Source organism: Acinonyx jubatus, chromosome D4 (genome assembly GCF_027475565.1).
Source record: "Acinonyx jubatus isolate Ajub_Pintada_27869175 chromosome D4, VMU_Ajub_asm_v1.0, whole genome shotgun sequence".
Classification (NCBI taxonomy): Eukaryota; Metazoa; Chordata; class Mammalia; order Carnivora; family Felidae; genus Acinonyx; species Acinonyx jubatus.
Genome location: NC_069391.1, coordinates 56,890,621 through 56,904,687, shown reverse-complemented (window position 1 = coordinate 56,904,687; position 14,067 = coordinate 56,890,621).

Below are 14,067 nucleotides of genomic sequence, written 5' to 3'. Positions count from 1 at the left end.
AATTGATACCTATTTTAATAGTGATGTTTAATAATTACTCAACTGTACACTGGTAGAAATACAAGTATTACAATTTATGACAAAATTCCTTGACAGACATAAATCTCTATTTAAAAAAAAATAACATTTATTTATTTTTGAGACAGAGAGAGACAGAGCATGAACGGGGGAGGGACAGAGAGAGGGAGACACAGAATCCGAAATAGGATCCAGGCTCTGAGCTGTCCGCACAGAGCCCGACGCGGGGCTCGAACTCACAGACCGTGAGATCATGACCAGATCTCGACCGAAGTTGGCCGCTTAAATGACTGAGCCACCCAGGGGCCCCCTCTCTTTATTTGATACAATAATCTCACTGACACTAATCTATTTTAAGGAAGTGATTGGAGATTTTGTCATTCTTTTGTATGTTGAGAAAATAATTTGGCTTTACTTATGCAATGAAAATAAACATTATTAAATAAATAGCTGACTCTCGTTTGCTGGTCTTCTGGATAGCAATATAAATAATCTCTCTGGTACAATAAATGGTTCTTTCAAGGAAACAAAACATAATATTTTAATTGACTTTGATAGGCCTTTAGTTAGGAAAGACAAGGACTCCTGTACACTAACAGCATGTGATTATTGCTTAATTGTCTCATGTGATGAAATGTGTGTTCGAAGTGTCAGGCATTGTCAGAGAGAAATAATGTGGTTGGTAATAAAAAAAAAAGTGGAGTTAAGAGTAGAAGAGTAAAGGGCTGGAAAGCAGAGGGGAAGGTGGGGAGGTGGTAATATTCAGTCCCAGAATGGATGCTAGGGAGCCTGGGAAAAACTGTTGACAAGCAGGGAAGTCCAGGTTGTGGGAGTTCCTAAGAATTTTATTGTGGCAGTATATGATGTTCAAGTTTAAATAATTTGCTCTGCCATATGTAATTTTCTCTATTTCCCTCCTTTAACAAAAATCACCCAAACAGAAGAATCTTCTGTTAGTAATGATCTGAAGAATGGGACAACTTTCTCAAATTACAGGCTACACGAGAAGGGGAATGTCAGTCACTTAATGACATTGAGAGACTAGAGGTAAAAAGAAACTAGAGTGTGAGAAAATACACCAGTACTTTTCTCAGAAAAGAACTCCAATTTCTCATGGGCTGCAGCAACCCATACTCAGATCTAGTACCATGAGGATTGCAGGGGAATCTACAGGGGAGTTAAATTTTTAAGAAGAGCACAGTAATTCTCACAGTATTTGAAATAGAGACTTAGGGTATCTTTAGTTTTTATTGTTTCTATTCTTTTCTATTTTTAATCTAATTTTTGCTTTTGTTGTTCATTTCTTTCTAATATTAACATGAAATCCAGAGCTATCTACATTTCTTTTATGCCAATAATAATTTGTAAAACAACCTAAATATGAAAATATTTATAAATTGTAAAAGCAATTACAAGTCTTTCATATATTGTAGTAATAGGGATTCATGCATTTGTATCTAGTTTATAACAAAGAAAGCTAAAAAGTCACCAATGGGAAAAAAAGTTTCATATAAAATCTTACCTAATAATAAGTTGTACAAAGATCAGTTTTTTTTAAAAAAAAAAGACTTAAAATGTACAAAAATGTTAATAAGAGGCATTATTACAGAAAATTTTAATGCCTTTCTGAATTTTCCTTCTTTTCCTATAGGATAGATATATTCCTGCTATAATCAGATAATGTCATTTAAAAAATCACATTCATCAATATATTCTCATCCTATGGCAAAAGACAAAGGTTTTTGTTTATCAGTTCTTGCTAACACTTGCTTCATTATTATTATTTTTTTTTAATTTCAGCATTACATTGTACAAGACGAAGAAAAAAATAAAGTATGAGAATAAGAGTTGACTTCAGGTTGGCAAAAAAAGATTAGTCTTTGGCCTACCACATATGGTAAAAATCATGGTGGAACCTGGGACTGTAAACAGCAGAGAATGAGGTATTGTAATGCTGCAAATTAAAGGGAAGTTTACAAAATCACTACTAGCATTACAACATCAATCTTAAAAAAAAAAGTTTTTCAAATGCTACTAATTGATTCTACTGGGCATTTCTTTTAAATAGGAAATAAACTTGGATTTAAAAATTGAAGTTGATGAAAAAAGAGATTCATTTCATGCAATTCCACCCTAGAGACATTTTTTCTAAATTATATTGACTCTATAAATATGTATTCTTAATATTCTATCCTTAATGCAATAGAACCCACTTGTTACAGCAAAATTACTGAGGCTTACATTCGTAAAACTGTTTCTATTATCTACCCTAAAACCTACAGCAAGAAATAACATCACTTTCTATTTTTTTACACTAAAAGTGGGAAAGTATGTCATCTATCCAATTTTCAAGGTCCCTTGCTGTAGGGATAATGCTTTTGTTTTCCAATCACTGCTTCTACGACTGGTGGGTAGTAGAAACAGAAAACATGCAAACTTGAAATTGACATGCTTTGCAGAATCTGAGATGGAATGTTTCTCTGCCTATCAGTTCAGGCAGAACATATAATTATTTTCACATCTCACAGGAGTAGTCCTTTCAGTGTTAGATTTCCTTAATGCTCTGAGTTGGCAATGACAAGGGGAAAAAGAAGAAGGGAAAAACACATTTGGGGACTGTCATTTGCAGTCAATTCTTTGAAACTAATTTTGGAATGACTTTTAAATTCTGCAAAACATTTATCGCAATTCTCTTGATGGAGAAAACAGTTATTTCACAGTTAAATTTGCCATAAAGTTTTCCCAACTCTTTGTCTTATTTTTGACAGGCTATTTTCAGGAATGTCATCACCATAGGGAAGGTAGTAGAAGTGTAGCTGCTGTCTGTCCTAGGAAGACTTTCATTAATGCAGTCTCTTTGTCCAATTCTACAACAGCTTTAGATATTTACATATTGACTACGGCATAGGTACTTGCATGGATAAAAATCAGAGAGACATTATCATTGCAATCTTTGGGACTCAATTTGCAAACAGGAAAATGATTGACATTTGGATCCCATGAAAATTCTTTTCTCTGTCAACAGCACAGTTTGTGGTTAGATCCTGTAGGTGGTTCAATATACAATGTCATGTTAAGGAGGGTGAAAACAGTTAATACATTGGTACTGAAACTACTCTAAAGGGTTAGGATATATAATGAAACACAGGTAAATTAAATGGATCTCTAGTAAAACTACAGCCTGATCAAACATCTGTTTCTAATCCATTCATCTAGCATTGCTACACATTAAAAACTTAAAAAAAAAATTGCTGCAGGTCACACAGCAGTGAAATAGCAAGATTATTTCTTTTGTGTCCTGAAAGGATATACATACTGAATGAGAACATGAAATATTAAAAGAGTCTTACTGATAACTCTTAATATTCTGTATCCTTAAGACTTTCCACAGATTTACATGGATGTTAAGCAAAGAATGAAACCCACCGATACAACTTTCTGCATAACTTGCTGGAGATGAACGCTGAAGGCTTATTTTGAAACAAATTCTGTCATTTGTGGAAACTACTGAATAGTGATCTAAATAGTAATTATTCTGAAAATATTGCCAGGGGTTACATTAGCAGTAATCACACAGGATCTCAAATTTATCATTTGAAAAACTCTGTGTTATTTTCACTGTAATTAGAAAGAACAGGTTTAACAAATCCCAAATTCTTAATATTATGACTAGAATCAAGTCCTAAAACTTAAGCACTTAACAGTGTCCTTCAAAATCTGCAGCCAGCCTACTATTTGGACTGATTTACTACCCCTTTCTCTTCACATATGGCCTTTCACTATGTCATCCATTTAGAATCAACCAACACTTTATACACTTCCATAATTCCATGTATTTTTTAGTATGTTATCTCTACATGTGCAAATTCTTTCTGAGAAAGTTAAAAATGATGAATTGCTGTTTATCTTTTAAAACGCAGTTCTGAGAAATCTTCCCTGACAGCACAAGATAGCCAGACCTCCCTTGTTTGCACTATAGCAGTTTGCAGTGTTCTATCAGGATGAGAACCATTCTAAATGTCTTTTATATGAGAGCTGACATCTTCCTATCAGAGATACATTTAAGATGATACATTTCTTTTATTAAAGTAGTCTCCCACTTCACCTGCACCTCTAAGTCATTGACATGTCTCTGTCCCATTATATTCTATATCCCCCTGATGACACAACACAGGAAAAGAGGAGTTAAATTCTATTACATATTTTTTACCAATTATTTTGCCCCATGCTACCATCATCGCCACTCTCCACCAGGAGCAAGAAAGAAGTCCAGGGCAAGGTACATTATATGGTTATTTCTCGATTGACATTTCATTAACAATTCTGAATTTTTTAGATTTTTTAATGTAATCTAATTATTTTTTATTTTGAATCATCAAGTCATTAAATAATAACTAATGAAAAGATTTTAGTTAAAACCTAGAAAAATTAAAACAGGAACAAAGCAGGTTTTAAAAACAGATCTCAGCAATGATTTAATAAAGAATCTATTATGATCTAGATTACTCTTCATCATAACATGAAGAAAAAAGTAAAATACAAACAAAGTTCTTAATTCCAATTTTAGATCAATTATTTTGGAGTGTGTCAAAAGAGGAAATGTTAAAACACAACTTTCCCAGTAGCAGAGCTCATGAAATGAATATAGAAACCCAATCAAAAGTCTATCGTGCAGTAATTTATTGGTTTAACAAATATTTACTGAGAATCTAGTTTTTATTTAGAAAAACTGGGTATTTATAAAAGAAACTATTTTTATTCTTTGAGTATTGTCGTGAATTAGGAATTTCTACATTTCTTATAGAAAATGATAAAATATTGTTACATTAAAAAGTTAAGAATGACAACCCTCATGCACTGTTGGTGGGAATGTAAACTGGTGCAGCCTTATAGAAAATAGTATAGGCATACTCAAAAATTTAGAACCGAAATACCATATTATCCAGCAATTCCATTACTTAGTATTTACCCAAAGAAAATGAAAACACTAATTTGGAAAGATATATGCACCCCTATGCCTTCTCCAGCATTATTTACAATAGCCTAGATACGGAAGTAACCCAAGTGTCCACTGATAAATAAAGAAGACACAGTGTGTGTATATATATACGTATATATTATTTACACACACACACACACACACACACACACACACACACAATGGACTATTATTACTCAGACATAAAAAAGGATGAAATCTTGCCATCTGTGCAACATGGATGGACCTAGAGCATATAATGCTAAGTGAAATGAGGTAAACAAATACCATTGGAATTCACTCATATGTGGAATCTAAAAGCACAAAACAAAGAAAAATAAAAAACAAAACTATCAATAGAAAGAACAATATTATGTTTTCCAGAGAGAAGAGGAGTGGGAGATGGGTAGAATGGGTGAAGGGGAGTGGGAGAGACAGGCTTCCAGTTATGGAATAAGTCATGGGAATAAAAGGTATAGCACAGGGAATATAGTCAATGGTATTTGATGTATGATGACAGATGGCAGCTACACTTGGGGTGAGCATAGCACAACATACAGACTTGTCAAATTACTATGCTGTACACCTGACACTAATATAACATTGCGTGTCAACTATACTTCAATAGAATATAAAAGTTTAGAGTGATATCATGAAGATGATACATAAGTTGTTCCTGACTTTATTCCCCCTCACAAAGAGAACTAACAACTATTCAAAAACAAGACATCACTGAGAGAATCCTAGACATGGGGGTGAGGCTAAAGCACCACCATGCGCTACAGAGACCAAGAACATAATGCTTTAGAAGGGTGAGAAAAGCAGCTGCAAATAGACCACCTTGACCATCCTCTGGCCAGCGTCACACCACTTACAGAGGTCTCCTTTAAGACTGGGTCCTCCAGTGGAAAAAAAGAGAACATGGGGGTAATAAGACTCTCCCCAGCATCGTAGGTCACTTTGCAGCAACCCATACTCAGATCTAGTACCATGAGGATTGCAGGGAGAATCTACAGGGTCAACCACTTTCAATCTGACTGTGAAGAAGCAAGGACAGGAGAGGAGGGGAGCTTGCAACAATTAGTACAGGGATTTTGGCAGACTGAGTTCACACCTGCAGTGCCTAAGAAGTAATCCCAGCAGGTGGCTTTGCTCACCTGTTGAACCAAGTCAGGACACACATAGACCAAGAACTCAATGGGGTGCAGATCTTTCTGATTAAGATCCTCTAAAATGAGGATTTTTGTCAACCCTAGAGCTTTTGCCCATGCCTAGGCAAGAAACTGAATCACAGTTCTGCCTTCTGTGGACTATCTTCTCCACCCCATCTGACCAGAAAGGTTGGTGACAACCCCCGGAAGCAGTGGGGCCTAGTGTTGCTCAAGCCCAGAGGTAGGCAGGCAGACCTGGCAGTTGGCAGAGCAAATCCAGTGGCCCTGTTCAGTCAGGGAACTTACAGTGTAGGTTAGCTTGAGTCAAAACAACAAACAAAAAGCTTTACTGGCTTTACAGCTGCTTCTCCTGCTATACCAGGTCAGGCTATCTAATTTGTAGTCCCTCTTACCAATAAATACAGCCTTCAGACTGTCAGACCAGGGAACCTAACCAGAGCTGCACAGCCCATTCAACAGGCCTATGTACACTGGCACTTAAACAGAGAGCACAGCCATAGCTTCCACAATCTGCAGAGAAAAACTAGTAGCCTCACTTGACCAGGGATTCAGTGCATATTCTGCCTGATTGAGCTTCCAAACAATGAGTTATACAGACCCTGGTCCCTGGATCCTGTACAAGCCAGGAAAGGGAAGCGATTTCACAGACCTATTTACTACTGAATATAGTACCTAGTCCTAACCAGAAAATTCAGGGAACTTTGGAGCCCCACCTATAGTCTCAATTGGGTATGGAACTAAGCCATCAGTCTTATCCAATTGTTCTCAGCCACCACCACCCCCATCTCTGTCCTCAAAGCCCAAACAGTTGCCTCGCCAAGAAATAGACCACACTAGGCCATTAGGCATGGGGAAATGTATTTGGAAACCAGGTGTTTGATAAAGGATTAATATCCAAAAGATATTTAAAAAACATACACAACTCAGTAGCAAAAAAAAAAAAAAAACCCAAAGGAACCAATTTAAAAATGGGCAAAGGACCTGAATAAACATTTCTCCAAAGAATATATAGAAAAGGGCAAGAGATACACGAAATCTCAACATAATAGTCATCAGAAAAGTGCAATTTAAAACTACAATGAGGCATCACTTCATGCTTTGTAGAATGTCCATCATCAAAAAGATAAGAGATAGAAAATTCTGGAATGGATATTACTGATCTCTCAATAAAACTGGGAAAAAAGTTGAAATTCAAGTCATATAATACAGTCTTACAACATATATATATATATATATATATATATATATATATATATTTATTTATATAACATCCATCATCTCATTAATAAATCTACTTATAAAATATATAGCACATTATATATAATTTTATTTTATAAATATATATGTATCCTAAATATATACTTAAATTTCTGAAATATAAATCAACACTTCTTGCTTTCCTTCTTAGCCCTTTCCCTTTTTAAAATCAACTCTATTTTTATCACCTCAAAGGACTGATATGACACCTCAAAGGAATGCACACACACACACACACACACACACACACACACACACAAATAAAACAAAAAGAAAGCAATTTTTCTGATTTCAGTGTCCAAAAAAAGTCTCACAGGCTCTTTTACTGAGTCAAAAGATCTGAGGTTTTAGGAAGGAAGTATTTAGTTTCCTCTCTCATCTCTCAAAGCTAGTAAAAGTTTTCCCAGGTTTGGAGAAGGGAGACCTTACAGTAAATTCCTGAGAATGTAGATGTCAGGAAATATTGTCTAGAGTTCTGCACTTCTCACTCTTTTTCCATCTTTATGGAGAGTGGCTAAGCACAGAGATTTTAGTAACTCAGAGCGGTAGAGAGAATTTGAATCATTTCATTTCCTTCAAACATCACACAGAAATGTCTAGTTTAGATACCAAACCCAAAGTGGTCTAAACTGATCAATGCTTAAGACGAGGACAGGTGATGGATGACTCAACATATGCAGCCATGGATATGAGACAATCAGAGACTGGGGCAACCCACGCACATTCTTCGGTGCCATGCAAGCCCTTTAACAGATGTGACTCCAAGGTAAAGAAGACTGGGCTAAATTAAGTCTCATCTACTCTGGCAGAAGAGTTTTACATTTCTGAGAAGTCCTCTTCTACTCTCTCCAGCAGGTTCTAAGACACTGTAAGTAAAATTGTCTCTTCTCCGCCTGACTTTTTTTACTTATAGTGAGTAAACAATCATTTTTCCTCCACCCCTTTCTTCAATATTTTTAGTAGGGAAAAGTAGACGTTTAAGGGAAAAAGTAACTACTTTTGGTAGTTCAATGAATTGTTAAATTTGTCCTGCCTACACAGATTCTAAATGGACTTGATGTCTGTTCCTCAAGATTGTGCAATATTGTCTGAGTAGCTGAATTGATGTTTAGATTTATTACTTTTGTCATTACCTTTTCTCCAATCTTCCAGAAGATCTTCAAAAAAACTGACTTCTCTTTTGATTTCTTCTCTGACCCAGTGGTCATTTTTGTGCTCTCTCTCTCTCTCACTCACACACACACACACGGTATGTGAGATGATAGATGTGTTCATTAGTAACAACAAAAATAACTATCTAATTAGGTCCTCAAATTTTTAACACTTTCAATTGTCTCATCTGAAGTATTTAAGAGTCAGTCACAGCCAACAGTTTGGTTTTATTTGAGAAAATCAACAGCCCCAGTGAGCCATTAAGCAATCTTTATCACTCTTCTTTCTCTAAAATTTGTTTTGCAAGCTTTTTGGTTATACTCTTGCCCAGGAACTAAAATTTTGTCTGTGGCTTCCAGTTAATAATACTGAGCAGATGATGACGACACCGCCACCAGCACAACAATCTTTACTTTGTGTGATTACTTTAACAATGTATATTCTATTCTTTTTTTTTAAATCTCATTTAAAAATATTGTTCATGACTACACTGACCATGAATACCAGCTTTCCCAGGAAAATTCTGGTTTATATCTATTGGCAAAGTATAACTACCAGCAGCATTTCACTTCCCTCTCAAAGTTTCTCATGTTATATAATAAATTATTTGGTTACCCTAGTTAAGATCCACTAAATTGGGTTTCACAGCCCACTAACAGTTGTAACTCAAACATGTGAGTGTCTATCTCCTGGATATGAGCTCTGTTTCTCAGAAAAGACCTCCAATTTCTCATAATTTATCATCCTCCAACACAGACCGAATAGTGCTTCATTATTTTCTGAAAAAAAATGTCCATTTATTGGTGACATGCACAAGTCTTGCCTACAGGTATAATTTGATGCCATGTGATTCTTAAAAACTTAGATAACAGCGTCATTAAATTATCAGAATGTATGTCAACTTTGCTTAAGTTTTAAAGAAATTCATAGTTTAAGCATAAAGTATTAAAAATCACCCTATATATCCTGTAAATTCTTTGTATTCGCAATTGCTTTGAAATTAGTCTCCTTGATAAAATTATAAAATTTACAGTTTCGTTTCTGAGGCAAATGCTCTACGCTGGCTAAATAAATACCCAATGACAATATTTACAGCCCCTTCTCTTCATTTTCCCTCATTATTGGGCCAAACTTTGGTCACAGTTTTGGTTTATAACATTAAGCAGAAGTCTTACAAGAAAAATGTATCTTTTTTTACCACTTACTCTTTACGAATTCACCTTCTGTATTTTACTCAATGTTCTTCATTCTCTTGGGAATTAGACAAAAATGGCAAAGGCATTGCTTTCACTAAGTGATCATAATACGGCAAATATTAAGAGAAGATTTACATACTAAGAATGAGTGACCAGAAGATGGGAGGACCTTTATTCTCTGGCAATGTTGGATTACCTCTGGATAACTTACTGTGTGAAACAAACAGACTGCTATTTCTTTAAGTCTATAGTAGGGCTTTATGTTATCTTCAGAATAAAAAATGCAGATAGATATTTTTATACCAGAAGTGGATGCTGCAAGTGACAGAAAGTAAAATGTGAGTTATCTGACTGGAGAATGGGGGAGGTAAGAAACTAAATAGTATGTACCTCATAGTCCCAGGCTAAGAAATAAGTAAACCTTGTTTAGAAGTGATAAATATTTGACAAAATGTTTTCTTGCTGTACCTTGCAAAACTGAACATTCATCTTCTGTGATGTTAGGGGAATCTGTGCTATGATTCATTATTCCTAGAGAGACTTTACAACAGAACAATGTATTCAAACTACAGCTAGCCATATACTTTATACATACATGTTTCTTCCCTCATTAAAAAAAAATTGTAAATATTTTTAGTTAAGAATAATCGTAGTCTGGGGCACCTGGGTAGCTCAGTTGGTTAAGCCTCTGACTCTTGATTTCTGCTCAGGTCAGGATCTCATGGTTTATGAGATCAAGCCTGAGTCAGGCTCTGCACTGATAGCATGGAGCCTGGTTGGGATTTTCTCTCTCCCTCTCTTTCTGCCCCTCTGCTATTCACGTGCACATGCATGTGCTCCCTTCCCTCTCTCAAAAATAAATACATATTTTTTTAAAAAAAGAATTGCAGTCATCTGCTTCAAATCAATAGACTCTCATATCAAAATCAATTGACACCAACTTTTGAGGTGGTTTTTAAAGAGGCCATACAACATGAATTATGAAAATCTTGAAGAATCACCCAAATGTGATTGCCAAATATACACTTCCTTTTAGTTATATTTTCTGTGCTTTTGTTCAAACTTTGTTCCAGGAAGTCACAGAACAAAAGTTTTCAAAGGTGGGAAATGCTGATAAGGCTAGTAAATATTTCCTAGAGACACTACTAATAAAGAGTTTTGGTGAACCATTCGACTTTAGGAAACAGTACCAATTATTCTCATTATCTGTAACAAAACTTTAAGAGAAAGAGGCTCAGTTAAAAAAGGGAAGAAAGTCTGACTGATTTCAAAAAGAACACCAAAATTCATGCTACAGCTTTAGGAGCTAGCTCTGTCAGTTTCCTTTTAACACAGAGCACTGTTCTGAAGGGAGTATCCAAATTTTTAATACTAGATCAAGTAGTGTCTACCCTAATGGTAAAGTTATCTATTATGTTTATGTATGTTCTTCATACATTTTTTTCATATTTGTATTTTATTATTGTTGTCTTTTTTTTTTCAAGTAGTGCTCTTGAAATGTGAGAGCAGGTACTTAAGAAGTACATGCTCACATAGGCAGAGAGGGTCACTTAAAAATATAGATGTTTTCGGAGCGCCTGGGTGGCTTAGTTGGTTAAACATCTGACTTTGGCTCAGGTCATGATTTTCTGGTTCTGGAGTTGAAGCTCCACAATGAGCTTGCTGCTGTCAGCGCAGAGACATTTCGGCTCCTCTGTCTCCTTCCCTTTCTCTCTCTCTGTCCCTCTCCTGCTCATGCTCTCCCTCTCTCAAAAATAAACATTAAAAAAAAATACAGATGCTTTCAATCACCACTGCCAAAAACTAGAAAAACAGGGATGAAGAAGCAGAAGGAAGGAAAGCAAGATACATAGGAGATTATAGGAGATGGAAAGAAATGAAAAGTAATTTTTGCTTTTGTATTTTGTCTAGAGTCAATATATGGTCTTTTTCACTGTTAGTCTTCTAAAAAGAAGCAATATATGCCATAATTTGTGTCCTATTATTCCAAAATAAAACATCCGAGTAGTTTTAAATTGAAGGCAACTCCTTACTAAAGTAGGGAACCAAAGCCATGGGGTAAGACATTCTAAGGACACAGAGGACTATGGGGTAAGACATCCTAAGGACACTGGAGACAAAGGTTGAGCAACAAACACTTGTTATGGCTTGAAAAAGATGACCTCATAAATGGATAGAGAATACACTTGGAAATTTTCAATGATACAAAATTCAGTAACAGTACTCACCAGTGCTGTTTCTGGGACCCCTAGTAAATGTGCTGCATTGAATATTTTCTGTTTGACTTTAAGATGTACTCTTCACCATTCCCCCTCTCCTTTGAGTCTGGGAGGCTGATCAACATGGACAATATTAATGACTTCCAGAGATCTCTGACTTTGAGTTCCTTTAGCTGATGGAATCATTGTCAGGAGTCCAGAGAGCTGGAGGAGAGTGATGGGGGTTTTACTCTCTCTTGCTTCCTCCTTGTAAGGTCACAGTAGATCTGCTGCCTCCTCTATCAAAGACAACAACCCTTATCAGGCAGCTCTAAAAACCATTCTACCTGGTAATCAATCAAACCATCTTTCTTCTTGTTCCTTTACGCCTAGAGGCGGTATGAACTTCATACCACCTTGACAATATATTAGAGATGCTATTTACACATTGTAATTTGTTAACTGTACATGAATATTATTGCAAGGCCCTAACAGATTCTGGTACCCACAATAAAAGATCACCACTGTCTAACTCTAGGCATTTTTCTTTTATTTTTTCTCTCTTTTGGGGACAGAGGGGACTTCTATTTAGGGTTGGAAACCATAGGCCAAGTAGAATATAACATCTTTTCTTTTTTTAAATTTTTTTAATGTTTATTTATTTTTGAGAGAAAGAAAGATAGAGTGCAAGCAGGGGAGGGGCAGAGAGAGAGGGAGACACAGAATCTGAAGTAGGCTCTAGGTTCTGAGCTGTCAGCGCAGAGCCCAATATGGAGCTTGAACCCATGAACTGAGAGATCACGACCTAAGCTGAAGTTGGACACTTAACTGACTGAGCTACCCAGTCGCCCCAAGTAGAATATAACATCTAATTAAGAAATCACTCCAGGGCCTCACTAGGTTGAATTATTTAAAGTTAGGGTCAATGGGCAGCCTGGGTATGTGATCAAGTTTGCTATTTAAGTAAGCTAAATGAAGTCATTTGAGGAAATATAATGAATCAGAAATAAACTCCACTGATCAACACATTTATGTGTGTGTACATATAAATCACCCTTAGAGGAAACATCATATATAAAAATTGTGAAGATACAGGAGTCTACCCTGCCTTATCTACATTTTTGCTTTCTCAGGTTTCAGCTACCTGTGGTCATTCATGGTCTGGAAGTAGATGATCCTTCTTTTGATGTATCATTATAAGGTCAGTAGTGGCCTAATGCTCTTAGTGCCTATGTCACTCACTTCATTTCATAATATCATATAGATACGTTATCATCTCACATCATCACAAGAAGAAAGGTGAGTACAATACAATATTTGAGAAAGAGAAACCACATTCATATAATTTTTATTATAATGTATTATTATAGTTGGCTTATTTTATTAATAATTACTGTTGTTAATATTTTCCTATGCCTTACCTGTTTGTTTATTTATTTTTAAGTAGGTTTCACATCCAGCATGGAGCCCAAAATGGGGCTGAAACTTATCACCCTGAGATCAACACTTGAGCTGACATCAAGAGTTGGATGTTTAACTGACCGAGCCACTGAGGTGCTCTTTCCTATGAATAATTTATAAGTTAAACTTTATCATATGCATGTACAAGAAAATGAAAACAGAATATAGGGTTTGGTACTATCCATATTTCAGGCATCTACTGAGGGTTTTGGAATATATTCCCTATGGATAATGGGAGACTACTGTATTTAGAATTTAATCAAATGATTAAAACTAGATAAACAAAACTTAGTGCAAAAACATGGCTGTATTAGTGGTTCTCTGAATATAATAGAAGGATAACCAACGAAACAGTGTACAGTTTTGGCACTATAATTACATAAGAATTAAGGAAGAAAGAGATGGCATTTAAGAGGTGCTTGTGCAGAGCACAATGAAAAAGTGTTTAGGATGAAATGAAATTCACTGTGTGTGAAATTTGCAGCCAGAGGAAATAAACCTCCCAGTTATTGAACTGTAGATTTCTGGTAGCACCAAGTGAAGTAAACTTTGGAACTAAAGGGACCAGTCTACTGAAATCTTTGAATTGACCCGGTTTACTAATGATATTTAAAGGAACTAATTTCTAAGTTCTT